This window comes from Pleurodeles waltl, chromosome 2_2 (assembly GCF_031143425.1).
Source record: "Pleurodeles waltl isolate 20211129_DDA chromosome 2_2, aPleWal1.hap1.20221129, whole genome shotgun sequence".
Taxonomy (NCBI): Eukaryota; Metazoa; Chordata; class Amphibia; order Caudata; family Salamandridae; genus Pleurodeles; species Pleurodeles waltl.
In genome coordinates this window covers 1023369241-1023385273 of record NC_090439.1, presented here as the reverse complement: position 1 = coordinate 1023385273, position 16033 = coordinate 1023369241, and the positions used below count along the sequence as shown (strand labels likewise).

Genomic DNA, 16033 nt, shown 5'->3' with positions numbered 1-16033 from the left:
TTTCCTCTTTGCTTTGATAATTGAACCATTGGCCCAACACATCCATATAGATGCCCAGTTTGCGGGATGGACTTGGGACGGTGACCAGAAGGACCGCATAACTCTTTACGCGTACGATGTTCTTTTAGATCTTGCAAACACTTCAATAAGTGTTCCCCGAAGTCTTCAACTGCTGTAAAGCTTCTAAGCAGGCTCAGGTCTTCAGATGAATACCTCTAAGTCTGTACTGGTTCCCCTGTCCCCATCTAGAGACTATTTTGACTGGCAGGCGAACATTTCCCCTCGTCGGCTTAGCTTCAAATACTGAGGCATATGGGTTACTTTACATCCGGAACTCACCTGGACTCTCAATCTCCAGCCTTTAGCCCAGAAGGCTAAAGCTGATCTCACCAACTGGCAATCCCTTCCTTTAAATGTTATGGGATGTATTGCTCTATACAAGATGATTCTCCTCCCATGGTTTCTATACATTTTCCAGAATTTACCACTTCACTGCCTCGGATGTGGTTTCGTGACCTGGATGGAATTGCAACATCATTTCTGTGGCATGGGTCAGGACCGCGTCTTGCCCTCACGCACTGTGAATAAGGTCCCTATGATTGTGGCCTGGGAATAACTAATGTTTATCTTTACTACTTGGCTCCTCACCTTCTTGTTAGTCATCATAGGTACAATGGAGGGGTCAGACCCTGCTTCTCGACTAGAACTGTCACTGTGAGGTTTTCCTTGCTTACAGGCCCTGCTTAATGGCTCCCCGGTCTCTACCTCCATATCTCAGGTAACTAGAGTGCTGTTCCTACCCTGGACGGCTGCGCTTCAACATGTGCAATTGGAGGCCAAGCTCACACAACAGATCCCTCTTTGGCATGACACATGGTTGAAAAAATTGGCAGTGCTTCAAGTTTTTAGGGCCTGTGACCTTATAGATATCACAAAGTTGGGAGATATTTGGTCTGGGGCACATGTAGGCTCCGTCCAAGACATCCAGGATACATATGCTCTTGCAAATACCAATTATATAAATACCTTCAAATCTGACACCTCTCCACACTCCTATCCCAGCACCTGAGACTCTCACAGAGTTTAACCCGCTGGAACCCAAACTTCTTGTGGGTAATCTTGGTCTCAGAGGAATCTCCCAGATTTACTTTATCCTGATAATGAATTCACCCGGTACGCTGCAGCATCTCAGAACCTGGTGGGAGGGTTGGCTGGGTCCCAATGAAGATGGATATTGGTGAGATGCCTTGATTGCCCTTTGAGAACTTACTGTTTACTCTCAACTGCAGCTGGTTCAAACGTACTATCTCTATTTTGCCTATCTCTCTCTAGTCCGCATGTACCGGGCGGGCCACCGCACTAAACCCTCCTGTCCCCGATGTGGAATCGACCTGGCAGATTTTTACCACATGGTGTGATCTTGTTCTGTGGTGATGAAATACTGGACCAGAGTGACCCGGTGTAGGAAGTTGGCTCTGTATATACTATCTCAAAGTGAAGGGTTCCCTTTAGAGGTTATTAGTGGCAATAATAGATAATACTAATGCTCTATTTGTGGTAGTGTGGTTGAGCAGTAGGCTTATCAGAGGGTAGTGTTAAGCATTTGTTGTACAACACAGGCAATAAATGGGAACACACACTCAAGGACTTAACTCCAGGCCAATAGGTTTCTATATAGAAACATGTTCTTTTCTAAATTTATTTGAGAACCACAAGATTCAGAATTCAAGTAAGTACATAAATTGTAAGGTACTTGGCATAGGTAAATATAGAACTTTGAATGAAAACAGTAAGGTACACAGTTTTGGCAAAAATGGCAATAAGCTGTTTTAAGTGGACACTGCAAAATTCAACAGTTCCTGGGGGAGGTAAGTACATGTTAGTTTAGCAGGTAAGAAAAGCACTTACCAGTTCAGTCTCTGGGGCATAGGCAGCCCACCATAGGCGCCTAAGGAGATTAGGGGTACTCTGGTTCCAGTCTGCTAGCAGATAAGTGCCTGCGTCCTCAGGGAGCAGACCGGAGGGGGGGTGGGGGTAGTAGAGGACTGGGGGGTCCAAAACAGGCACACAAAATACACCCTCAGCGGCACAGGGGCGGCCGGGTGCAGTGTGCAAAGTAAGTGTCAGGTTTTGAATAGAAATCAATGGAGAGACCCGGGGATCACTCTGGCGATGCAGGCAGGGCACAGGGGGGCTTCTTGGGCCAGCCACTGACTGGGCAACGATGAGGGCCGCCTGCTAGTAACTCCTGCACCGGTAGTTGGTTCCTCTTGGGCCTGGGGGCTGCGAGTGCAGTGCTTCTTCCAGGCGTCGGGTTCTTTGTTACTGGGCAGTCGCGGTCAGGGGGATCCTCTGGATTCTCTCTGCAGGCGTCGCCGTGGGGGTGCAGGGAGGTCGTCTCAGGGTGTTCACATTGTGGGAGTCACCTGGGGGTCCTCGCTGCAGTGTTGGTTTCTCTGGACACGAGCCGGGGGCGTCGGGTACAGAGTGTTGGGGACTCACGCTTCAGGAGTGAGGCTCGAGTCCCTTTAAAGATGGTTTCTTCTTTGTAGTTTGAACAGAGCCGCTGTCCTTGGGAGTTTCTTGCTCCTTTGGGTTGCAGGGCAGTCCTCTGAGTCGGCAGAGGTCGCTGGTTTCACTGGATGAGTCGCTGTTGCAGGTTCTTTGAGTCAGGAGACAGGCCGGTAGGGCTTGGGCCAAGTCAGTTGTCGTCTCCGTCGTCTTTGCGGTGCTTTCAGGTCAGCAGTCCTTCTTCTTTAGGTCGTCAGGAAATCTATTTCCTGGGTTCAGGGTCTCCCTAACTACTAAATTTAGGGTTGGGTTTAGGGCTGGAGGGCAGTAGTCAATGGCTACTGCCCCTCAGGGTGGCTACACCCCCCTTGTGCCTCCTCCCTTTGGGGAGGGGGGGCACATCCCTAATCCTATGGGAGAAATCCTCCAAAGCAAGATAGAGTATTTTCTAAGGAAGGGATCACCTCAGCTCAGGACACCTTAGGGGCTGTCCTGGCTGGAGGGTGACTCCTCCTTTTTCTCATTATGTCCTCCGGACTTGCCACCAAAAGTGGGGGCTGTGTCCAGGGGTTGGGCATCTCCACTAGAGGCTCACCGCCAGGTGTTACAGTTCCTTCAGGGGGACGTGTTAGGCACCTCCACCCAGGACAGGCTTTGTTCGTGGTCACAGAGTGCACAAAGGCACTCACCCCATGTGGCCAGAAACCCGTCTGGATGTGGCAGGCTGTCAGAAACTAGTCAGCCTAGCACTAAAGTTGGGCTGGCATGCAGGGGGCATCTCTAAGATGCCCGCTGTGTGCATTTCTCAATAAATCCAACACTGGCATCAGTGTGGATTTATTGTGCTGAGAAGTTTGATGCCAAACTTCCCAGTATTCAGTGTAGCCATTATGGAAAGATGGAGTTTGTGTCTGAAACTCCCAGACCATATACTCTTTATGGCTACCCTGCACTTACAATGTCTAAGAATTGGCTTAGACACTGTAGGGGCATAGTGCTCATGCAGCTATGCCCTCACCTGTGGTATAGTGCACCCTGCCTTAGGGCTGTAAGGCCTGCTAGAGGGGTGACTTACCTATGCCACAGGCAGTGGGTTATGGGCATGGCAACTTGAGGGGAGTGCCATGTCGACTTAGTCCTTTTCTCCCCACCAGCACACACAAGCTGTGAGGCAGTGTCCATGTGCTGAGTGAGGGGTCTCCAGGGTGGCATAATACATGCTGTAGCCCTTAGAGACCTTCCCTGGCCACAGGGCCCTTGGTACCAGGGGTATCATTTACGAGGGACTTATCTGTGTTTCAGGGCTGTGCCAATTGTGGAGACAAAGGTACAGTTTTAAGGAAAGAACACTGGTGCTGGGGCCTGGTTAGCAGGGTCCCAGCACACTTTCAATCATAACTAGCATCAACAAAAGGCAAAACATTAGGGGGTAACCATACCAACAGTGGCATTTTCCTACACCCGGGATCTATCAGATGTCCACATGTGGGAGGTTTCTCTTTCTCCCTTGTTGATAATGCTTGGTGTGTTTGAGGGGTTGGGGGGCACAAGGGCTGAACTGTCATTTTTGGGTACGGCCCTCCTGGTCGCTAAACAGGGAATTGCTGCACGTTGGTTGTTCCCTGCTCCCACCTACCCTGTCGGGATGGAGACGAGGAGTAGATTGCAGTGCTCTGCAGGGGCGTGTGGTCTATGAAGCCAGGGGCAGAATCTTGAACAATGTCTATTATAATTATAATGTACTACTTGAGAGTTTATTGTTTGTACAACCACATCCTCTTCATTTGTAGCTTGATGCTAATGTGTCATCTGTGCCACTTTTTTGTGGTTTATAATCAATAAAAACTTTGCAACAAAAAAATGACTAGTAGGGCAAATTATTTACCTTTTGAAGTGCTCATTGCAAGAATTGAGGCATGGAGTTAGAGTCAGGATGCAAGGCAACAGGCAGTGATTTTGTAATATCATAGCCCAACACAGGCCAAACTTGAGTTGTTGTCTGTTATGGATCCAGCATGGGGGATGTTCACTGGTGGAGTTGGCACTAATAAAAACACTGTGGATCTTGGTGCAGGAGAGGAAGCCTGTACTTGGTTCAGTAGTGGCCCTGTAATAGGCTTGGAGGGCACAGACAATGTAGGGTGACCACCTGGTAGTAACCTGATTCTAAACCTCTGCAGTTCCATGGAGGGAGCCAGATGAGCACAGAAAACATGCAGCACAGCTTCTTTGAAGACCTCAGTCTGCTGTGGGGTCGACAGTGGCTCAGAAAACCATCAGTATCGGATGAATGGTCAGTGACCTAGATGTATTTCCACTGTCATCTCAACGCCCTTGCAACTTTTTTTTGGGATCAGAGAGGCTTCAATTTAATCAGTCGCACTCTGCACTCACATAGGCACACCACTTACTCTACCCAGACATACACATTTCACATTGAATGCATACAGGGACACGCCTCTTACTCTGCACCTGCACAGGGAAATGCCTTCCCTGCAAACTCAAAGACACTCACCAATCTCACTTTTCTTGCTTGCGTTTGGACTTGAAATCCACCTTCCTAGAGGATTTTGAGTGAGAAGTGAATCAGTTGCGGGAAAAACTCTTGACTGGCACAGGGCCCGCACCCTGGAGTGGAATTTATGTACAGGTCATGACTCCTCCTTGTGTTTAACATACAACTTCACTGCCTGGTTTTAAATGGCTTTTGGGTGCCTGGGGGCACACTTACACAACTGAATCATGTCCTGAGCACAGGCAGCAAAGGCACAGCTTAAGCAGGTCTATGAACGACATCTGTGTCCTACAGTCATGGCAAGCCTTGAATCCTGTCATTTTCATTGGTGACATTATTCTCTCGCACCCTGTGAAAAAGAGTGGGGGCATTGAAAATCCTAGAGTAGGGGCAACTGTCTGGATCCATGTCAGAAGGTGCAGAAGAGAGGAACGGACATCAGTGTGCTGGAGTGGCACTCCCACTGCTATTTTAGTGTGCAGGAACACTGCTAGGAAAAAGTTTCAGATCCAGTCTTGGAGAGGAATCTGTAGTCAGAAGTATCTTTGAGAAATCTACGACTGCAGCCGTAGGCTCTGGTTACCGCCCCCTGCTTTGTTGCTGGTGTGCATTTTGTCCATAAAAGAAAAACAGTTTAGTAGTATGTTATGTGTAATTTATTATGTATGAAATCAGCGGTCGACGCTGATCTAGTTTGAGATTGACAATACCAAGTAATACTGGTACTTCACATTTAAGATGATGCTTTAAGATACTAATATCATATATCTAGAAACACCGGTAGAGGATTCGGTATGGCTATACACTCTCAGCCTGAAGGTGAAGAATCATGTTCAGACATGGTCAGAAGCCTGCTTCCATACCCATTCCAGTAGAATTTCTTTTGCATTTTTATTGACAGTAAAGACAAGTTTCCTCTATTGCCCATGGTTATGCTGCTTATGTAAGTGGCCACAAGCATTCCTATTCTTAAATTAATATGGTGTTTCTTTGCAAGGAAAAGCTAATCCTATACCCTGCTGTCCATGGTAGTGTTTGACATGCCTTGTGTCAAATAATGTGTGATTCTTTTGCAAGGTCTGTGGGTCCACAGGATGACTGAGGGAGGTATGCTAAACTTTATTTTACAGGGCTTGTAATGATGTTTAAAGAGCTGGTTTGGCTTGGGATTTTAAGTTGAAATGAACACCTCTATTAAGATGATAGCATGACCTTGCTAGGTTTAGTTTGTGTAAAAATAGTTGGAGTATGCCCCTCATGTCTGCTTTTGACCTGAAAGTTGCCAGTCCTACCATCAAAAAGACGAAGGACATCCGAACTTCATTCATCCTTGCCAGAGGTCTTAAGCTCTCTCAATGACCCCTATGTCACACGTGGAGTTTCTGTTCTGTCTTTCAGCAATGGTGTAGTCTGGGCTTTAAAGCGTAGGGTCCCGGTGAACTGAGAGCCAACAAAGGTGCCAGACCATTATGTGAATTTCACAGCCACTGATGATATGATCAAAAGATGAAGAAGACCCTGTGAGTGTCTGGTTAGCAGTGTGCTTATATCAACAAAGGGTGAGGCCTTAGCCTGGGTGCATCCAGTATGAGTCGTATACCTGGAGAATGGTGAATGTGTAGCATTCTTTGTGTGATCACAGATGAAGAGCAGTCTCTTTATGAGAGCAGTGTTGTGCCTGTGTCAGTGGAGAATGGTGGTGGGGTGGGAGGTCGTGTAAATCTAAGCTCCAAATAAGTAATATGCCTGTGTGAGTACAGGGGAGTTAAACCTGTGGGAATGCCCAATCAGCAGAGTGCTTGAGTGGACTTGCCGGAGTGAGTACAGGGTGAGGTTTGTGTCAGTGCTTCAGAGTGAGTGCAGTGTCTGTCAGAGTGCCGTGTGAAAGGTATGCCTGTGTGTTTGTGCGCAGAGTGTTCTTGTGTGTGTGCATATTGTCCCTGTGTACATTAAAGTTGATGTGTGCCTTTGTGATTGCATGGTAAAGTGTGTTCCTGGGTACCTACAGGGTGTGAGGTGTGTTCCTGTGTAGGAGCAGAGTAAGAGGGCTGCCCCTCTCTGTGTGGAAGATGAAGGGTGCATCACTACATATGTCTAGGGTAAGTGGTGTGCCTGTGTGAGTGCAGAAGGTTACAGAAAGATGTATTTGTTATTGCCAATGTTTGTTCTCGGCAAGCATCCCGGAGCACAAGTTACACCAAAATACATATTCCCAGCCCCCTGTCCCCATCCTCTTAGTGGCGGCAGACAATGAATCTCTGCTCTAGTACTCTGGCATCCCGCAATCATACCCAGAGCAGGTTCTAGCGGTTATCTCACTTGCTGGTGCCAGTTCCAGTGCACCAACCATCAACCTAGTCCAGCTCCACTGGAGGGGCTGCATGCCAGGTAACAGTCAAAACCATTAACAGCATTTTTAATGTACTTTTCTCAACTGCTAGAGATTCAGGATGAGGTGCCAAAGCTGGGTGAAAACCCAAGACGTCTGCCGAATCCATGCTTTGCTGCATTGAAGGAGATTGATTTCCAAAAACATGATTACGTCAGTAGATAAACTCTTGTTTAGGGAAACCAGCTAGGTTCCCTGGCCCACTACAAAGCAGTGAACCTTAAATCCAACCTTGGTCCCAATCAACTCTGACGTTTCATCACACTATGACTCAACAACTTTTAACATTCAAATTCATGCCTCCTGTTTCCTTAATCTGTTTTTCACCATTTTTGTGACATTCTTTTGTTACGTTGTTCTCAGTTTTAATAATTTGATTTTAGAATTCTATTATGTGAGAGGACGGTCCTGAATATCTGGTCCGCTCTGATTTTGTTTGCTTTTGAATCACCCAGTCTTGGACATTTTACCGTAAAGGAGCCTCATAGGTTGGGACTCACCCACAGTAAACTCATGGTAAAATGGACTGCACTGTTTACCGCCAGTGCAACCTTGTTAAGCAAAGGCTGCTGTGACACAGGAAGGGTAGGAGACCTAGGGCTGGTTACACGTGATCACCCATGTGAGGGCAGCGTGGGTCGGATTCCTGCGCTTAGGTAGCCTGGTGCAGAAGGGACCATGCAGAGTGGGAGTAGGCCTTATGAGAAGGGTGTACACATGTGGGAGATAGTCAGTGTGTTTACTGTCTTGATTGTAGTGACACTCCATTATATGTCAATGTGAAAGGCTGACCTAGGGCACAACTCCAGTTCCCTAGGGTCAAAAGACTCCAGAGTCGCACCAATGTACACTGTAACCTGTATTAAAAGGATAATGAAGTAGGTTGCAAAAGTATATTTGTACAGCTTATGGGTCATCCAGGAAAGTCATCTTTTTCTGACTCAGCTCATGATTAGAGCCAATTACTGTTCTGTCAAGCTGCAGGAGCAGGGCCTTGCATCAATCAGCCAGCTGCTATTCCGTGCCAGGAACCGGGCCTGCCCCAGGCCCCTCGGCAAGGAGGGGCTCCTTGGAGGAATTGCTTGGAGAGGCCCTAGCAGGAATATCAGGGAAGAGCTGCTCAGTCTATCAGGGTACATGTGGGAACTGACTCCTGAACGACACTATTTTGAGCTATCTAAGAAGGATGTGCAGGAAGGTTGGGGCAGGGGTAGAGCAGTGATGTGGCACATCAGGGTAGGCCAGAGGCGCAGCCCTGCTGGACACTTCCGCCACCCCTTAAAAGGTCTTGCACGAGGGAGGGATCTCTCTCTTTGCTGTGCTTCTCTGCAGAACACTGGGAATGAAAAGGGGTGTTGTGGACAACTGGAAAGAAGAACCCCCTGGGTGACTGCCCAATGAGGTAATAAATCTGTCCCTGAATGACTTCAGACCCCGTAGGGAACACCCCAGGACCAGGTAAGTTAGTCCCCTTACACCTCTGAAGACCAGTTGGGGGAAAATACGGGTTGGGTGTCCAGAGCCCATTCCAGGGTTCCTGATGACCGGAGAGACAGAGGGAGTGCTTCCGCAGTGCCCCATGCGGCCAGCCCAGCCACAGCACCACATGTTTGCCTGGGGGCAGGCAGACTTCAAATGAAGAGCCGGCTCCCATGGCAGCATGTGAAGGTTCTGGCTGGGCAGGTAGCCTGCGAGAGCAGCTGGGGGAGGTGTGGGAGGAGGGGGCATGGGGTTTACCGAGCTGCTCTTTAACGTTGCTGAGGGCTGCGGTGTGTCCGGGTGGGACTGGACACCCCCCAACAAAGCAAAACACAAACCAGCGGAAATTACCATATTGGCTTTCTCCGGAGCAGCGGGAGAGCTGCTCATTTGTTATGCACGCTCCAGAGGGAGTGCCCCATATTCCCCTGTGGGGCCAAGTCCCTGGGCAAAAAACACTAATTTGCCATGGTGGTGACCCCTCGAAAAGCGGGGTCCCCACCAACATGGAAGGAGCTGCAGGAGGAGCGCAGCCTTCCCCCTACAAGTTATCAAATGTCGCCACCCTCAGGGGACTTGGAAATGATAATCCCTCAAGGTTTTCAATGTGTTTTCAAGTCAGTCCCAGCTGGAAGTTTTGTTTCAGGGTGGTGGAAAGGCGCTCTCTAGGGATGAAGATCATGGCTGCACTCCTTGTGGCCTGAATGATGAAAACAAATTATTACAATGCTGAACACCCTCTAGCGGTGAAAGCTGGTAATTACAAGCATTTTTACAGGAATCGAGTACTTTAGAGACTATGGTTAAAATTGTAGCATTGTGCCCCCACACCGACAGAATGGATGACTGCCATGTATCAAACAGCCACCCATGAACGAGTGATCTATAACTTACAGGACCAAACAGAACAATTTGAGGAAGTCTGGCATCCATTTTTGACAAAGTCATAAAACAGCTGGCGGAGGGCCAATGACCAAAGGTTTGAGAGAAATAATGATCCTCCCTTATAATCTAGATCGTTCACCTCCTCACACCTCCCTCCTCTATTCTTTTCCTCTCCTATATGACTGTTTGCCCCACTCTCTCCCCTCTCTTTTTTCCCTTCCCAGCTGTCCCACTTAGATAATCACATTAGACTCAGGATCGAGCAAACAAACATCTTCTCCCGGTCCCCCCATATAACCTATTCCAGAACACCAAAATACGCAAGAAGAACGTACAACTTAAAATAAGACTTTGTAATAATGAACAGTCCGCTACGGACGGCCTCACCACCCTCTCTCCTATGCAGTCGCTTCTCAGCACTAATCCCCAATAGAGGCAAGAACCCTTACCCCCATGTCATCCTATATAAAAAAAAAAAAAGGAGCTCAAACCTTAAAACCGATCGTCCTCGAGAGAGAAGCCACGACGGACGGAGCGTAACAACTGACACGGGGACAATAAAACCCCCTCTCCTATACATCCAATAGTCCTCACACTGAGCAACCCCCCTCCCTCCCCCAACCCTCCTAATCCCCCCCTTTTCTCCCCCTTTTCTCTTTAACTTCCACCACTCTTAACCCGTAAGACACCCCTATTTATCGCTCCTTTGATGCAAGACTACCATCCCGAATGTGCTTATGATCTCACACTTAATGGGCTAGAAATTGTTGTTAGATTGCATTCGTGTATGTACCCATTACAGAAATATTTAATGTGAAAAAGGAAAAATTGTGAAAATATTCACTATATATTTGTACTGTATTTACCTTTAATAAAATAAATAAAAAAAAAAAAAATTGTAGCATTGATGCTAAATGTGATTCAAAATGTATGGCTGCAGCGTTGTGGGCAATGACATGATTTGTGTAGGGTCATATGAAAAGGCACCCTCTAGAGGTGAAAGATGGTACTACATAATCATTAACAACCAAGTGATGTCCTTTAGGGACTTTGTCAACTGTGCATCATTTATATGTTGAATGTTTCAATGTGGAATATGATGAACCTTGGCCACACCCCTGCCTAGATCATGCTGAGGGTAATCCTAACAGCGCAAACCACTCCAATCTGCCTAGACACGTTCCTTGTTTTTTTTTTTTTTAAACCAGATTTTATTATTATTTTCAAATAGTCATATCTGACATCTACATAGTAGACCCTTCTTGGGTTATAGACCCGTTCCTTGTTGATGCTTATTTAAGTAATGTGACTGACACCCACTAGTGATCAAAGTAGGTGTGTTTTATTGCCAGTATCAGGGGCTCTCACTCCAAGTGCCAGTCAAATACTGCATTGGTATCCAAGTGAATGTTCTGACAGGTGGGTTGTTGGTGTATATCTCCCTTTGGGAGAGACAAGAATGATTATGCAATGCCATCCTAAAGCAATTCCATCATCTTGTGCATATTTGTAAATTGTTGCTTAGTACTGGGCGGTGTGTGTAATAAATGTACTTTTACTTTAGCAAAATAAAATGCACAGACTGGATAGTCATTTATTCAGTGTTATTCATGTGTGCTTGTGAATGGTGATTACTAGCCAACACCACCTCCCTTGAGCAAGCCTCAAGGCTACCTTAGGAGAGTCAAGCGCTACAATGGGGTGTTTGGTTCCCAGTGGTGGACGAGTGGGGACCCATTACTTGTGCAAGCCAAACAACTAATGACCCACCCTCCAACATATTTGTTTTCTTCTTTACGGTACTGCTGCTTTGGTGCTGCTGAAACACTTCACGTGGAAAAGCCAGCTGCGTTGTGCCATTGCTACTAGGGGTGAAGTGCAGTTTTTTCTCTGAAATTTGGTTTGGGCTAGATAGATATTAGATAACTAATTTAGAGTGGAACCATTTCCCCATAATAATAATCTAGAATTCCAGAGTCACTAAAATAATGTCAAAAACATAGCTTTGCAATTAAGCAAATGAGGAAGAGAGAAAAGCTATGGCTGCAAAGGTCTCAGAAATTTAGTTTGCTGCTGCATCCAAGAAATCTCAGATTTTAGAGCAGTAGAGTATTATCAGCATGCGGGCATCTGACAACTCTGCACAACTCAAAATGAACTCCTGAACAGGGCAGTAAAAGTAAACACTGTTAAGCTTCCAGCATTGCTGGATATTATTCATTATGAATGTAAGGAGCAAACATAACATTGTATATCAAAGCAAATATAACTGATTGCACATCTGGGAGGTGGCATGCCCTGACTTCTTCACTCACAGCAAAAACAATATAATTTTGAGGAAAATATGATAATAGTAAAGAAGAGGTGAAGTATACACTATTTCACAAAGGTATTTTGAATTTGAGGAGGCCAATTTAGTGACTGTTTTAATATGTTGGGCCTGGTGGCTCAGTGGACTAATGCATCTGCTCCAGGGATATGTGTTTGACCTAATGGTCACATGTTCTAATCATCTATTCATTCAGCGTTTCATTCTTCTGAGGTTAACACAACGAAGACCACTGAGTTGGCTAACAACTGGCATGTGTTATTTCAGCACAAAGAAGTTCAACGCATGAACATGTGCCTTACAAATACACATTATTTTATGTTATGACTGTTAGACAAGACAGCCTTTGGTGTGATCGTCTCCCAAATGTCTGCCTTATCATCTTCTGTTTGCTGAAGTTTGTTTTTGTTGGCTTTAGGACTCTGTGCACTTTAACCCTTAACCAGTGCTGAAATGCTTGTGCTCACTCCTTTAAATAGGGTAAATTTGGCTCATACCTAATTGGCACATTTAATCTACTTATAAGTCCCCAGTAAAGTGAGAATACATGTGCCAAATGCTGTAAAATAAATGCTACTAGTAGGGTTGAAGCACTTACTGCACCAACAACTTACGTAGCCCTTTGAAATATGTCTTAGGCCTGTTGTTGCAGCCAATGTGCAATTTTAAACTGTTAATTCAACATGGCAAAATAAACCTTTTGCCAGGTATAAACCTCTCTTTTTAATACATGTAAGTCACCTCAAAGACAGGCCCATAAGACAGGGTGTAGTGTATCTAAAAGGGCAGACATGTATTATTAGCTTTTACATGTCTTGATAGTTAAAAAGTTCCAAATTAGTTTTTCAGTACTGTGAGGCCTACCTCTTCCACAGGATTACATTGGGTTACATTATTCAATTGATATTTGGTACTTTTTATTAGGAACAATTAGAAATGTTACGTTTGGTCTCAAAAGAATTCTAATTTAAAATCGCCTTTAATTGTAAAGTCGGATTTTAAGGTGCAATTATGACAGTGTCACTTTCAGAAAGTTGACATTTTCTTGTCCTAACCATTTGGTGCCTGCAGTCTGTGTACTAGGTCACATTCCTGTGAATATTTGGCAGTTGGCCTTTGTGTATTCCTCCCAGACAGTGTGGCAAAAGGGGAAGAGGAGTTCCTGCCAGGATGGGAGGGGCAGAGCTGTTCCCTGCTCCACTTACATTTCAAAGGGGCTGCTTCCAGCACACTTGCAAAGAACTTGACACCAGCCTACTGTCACCCTAGACCTTTTGAAGCCTAAGCAGGGGAGGGAGGAAATTTCCAGAACCAGATGTGGTGGGAGAGGTTTCTCCCACTTCTAAGACTGGCACAAAGAATAAATATTGGGCCCTTAGAGCAACTCTTCAGTTCAATCTTGGACCCACGGGGGACCCCCAGAAGGACTGCCTTGTACCTAAGAGGACTTGGGAAAATGTTCCACTAAAAAGTGGCCTGATTTCCAACAAAATAATGGGACCTACCTTCTCGCCAATCCGCCCAAGATGTGTAGCCATTTGCCTAATTTCGCGGTAGCTCCCGCCACATTCATCTCCGCAGCAGCGACTCCTCTTCAGAAGGGTACCTGGCCTCAGGGAACCCTCATCAACTACAGCCAGCAGCTTCGACCCTCTGAAGATCTTTGACCTCCAAAAAAGTGACAAAGTCCGAACGTAGAAACCTTCACCCCAATTCTGTCCAAGAGCTCCCCGGATACGAAGACATATCCTTGGGCAACGCCTGTACTTTACCTTCTTAGGCATTTTTCTTTAAAAAATGTTTAAGTCTGAAGGTAAGCCACAACCAGCCCAAATCCACTTTGCATATCCGAACGACACTCCATTGCAGTCGGCCATAACTTTCAACTTTGCCCCAATCTTGCACGACTAGTTGTCCGCGGTTGGCCTGTTGATCTTTTAAGTGCTATTTTTCACTAAAACTTGAAAGAGAAATAACTCTTCTAAAAATCGGATTTAATTAGTCTGCTGTAATTTTATTTATAAAAGGTTTCTCTGTTTTCTTAATTGTGAGTGGGATTTTTCTTGTTTTCTGTTTTCACTTCATTGCTGTTAGAGCGCTGCATAAATACTTTACACATTGCCTCTTAGTAAAGCCTTGCTGCTTTTGTGCTAAGCTACCAAACGGTTAAGCACATGTTAATTTAGCGACTTTTACGGTTCACCCTGAAAGGGATTGTAGTTGCTGCTTGAGAAGTGTTTTCACCCCTTAGTCACAAACCCAATTTCTTACAGTGAACAAGTACATTAAACTAATTTGGTTTCCAGATGCATCCTGTTATGTAGGTTAAGATGACATTTTTGTTTAAATAAAATACAAGGCTTGGTACAAAGTTTCATCAAAAACACACTAACAACATTTTTTATTATTATGGTGGGTTTACACAATGAGATTTGTGTCAGTGTTATGGCCACTCAAATATGGCGATACCAGCATCCAGTGATTGTATTTCTAGTTAAAATGTTTGTCAGTGAACATATCTAATGGACAAGGAGTATAACTAATATTTATTTATATGTTTATTTGTATTGTTTTATCTAACAATTCAACCATCAGTATTAGATACTTTACCCACCTTGATGGTGTTCAGGTGGGTAAAAGAGTTGCAAAGCAAAAGAAAGCACAGTACAATAATGTAGGTATTGTATTCTAGGAACAATATGAGGAGTAAAACAGATGGGTCTTCAGCACTGTACTCAACCTCCATCGGTCAGGTTCAAGGTGGAGAAGCAAAGAAAACTGAGTTGCAGAGGAAGCGATGTTTAATAATGTAGGAATATATTGGTCTACATTCCTTGACCCACCTAGAGTTCATATTTATGGTACTTGTTAGAAAGGAATAGTCTTCAGGTTGTGGGGGAAACATGAAATGCTGCATTAGTATCGGTATCCAAATATTAAACAGTGCCCAGCTGCAGATCTCTGGCTCCGACAAGTCACCAGTTTCCCTAATGAGCAAGGGCTTGTGACAAATTTAAATGGGGTGTGGGTGCACACTGAATGGCAAGCCTGGCCCTATCATCTCCACTGTATCATCACGGTAAGAAGATGCGGAGTTAAGAATAGTAAATGTATACTTTCCTATATATGTTACCAGTGACAGCACAGTGGCAGTCGAGACTGTGTTTCCGATATTTTTGTAAGTTGCTATTTCGACTCTGATATAGTCATAGAACTATTAATCTCATATTATCCTATCCGGCTCCACTTGCCTTAAGAATCTTGAGTATTTCTTATATTACCTCTCATGTCATTTGAGTGGACTAGGAATTGAAGCTGTAAATCAATATAGGGTTTGTGATTCCCGCAATTCTCTGATTCCTCTCACTTTCTTTGCGGGCGCCTCTGGCAGGAGATCTGTTGGACTGTGTATGGTTCATTGAAGATAAGAAAAATGTCTTGTTACTCCATGCACTCCAGCCATGTGATACTGTGAATAATAAGAGGGACAGGACATGGAAGCCACCATTATCCATGTAGGTGCTGCATGGCTAATGATCTACACACCTGTGTGCTCAGTGTTGATAATGGGCACATACTCTTCAGGTGCTGAGAATCTCCGACCCCTCCTCCCCCCCACCCCAACAAACTTTTGCAAGGATTCTTTTGTTTTATACTACATATTTTAGCAAGGGTCTCTATTTTAAATTTGGACTAAACTGATAGCATTGCACTCATATTCCAAGATCGGCATCCTACTCTCCACAGGTAATACCATAGTCCTAATTACCCTGCTAAAACACCATTTTTAATCTCTGCAAGGCCAAGTTAGGCTTTAATCCTTTTCACGCCAATGCATGTGAGGATCATTAAGAACATAGTGGTTAGAAAGAGAAAAACTGCGATCTAAACTCTTACTATAAAGTATTATTATATTATTATCACT

At 45.2% G+C, this 16033-nt stretch overlaps 1 protein-coding gene across 2 annotated transcripts in view; it reads right to left on the bottom strand.

Moving 5' to 3' along the window:
• Positions 1–16033, bottom strand: part of EFR3A (EFR3 homolog A) — a 1082041-nt gene that overhangs the window by 306789 nt on the left and 759219 nt on the right. The window lies entirely within an intron of this gene.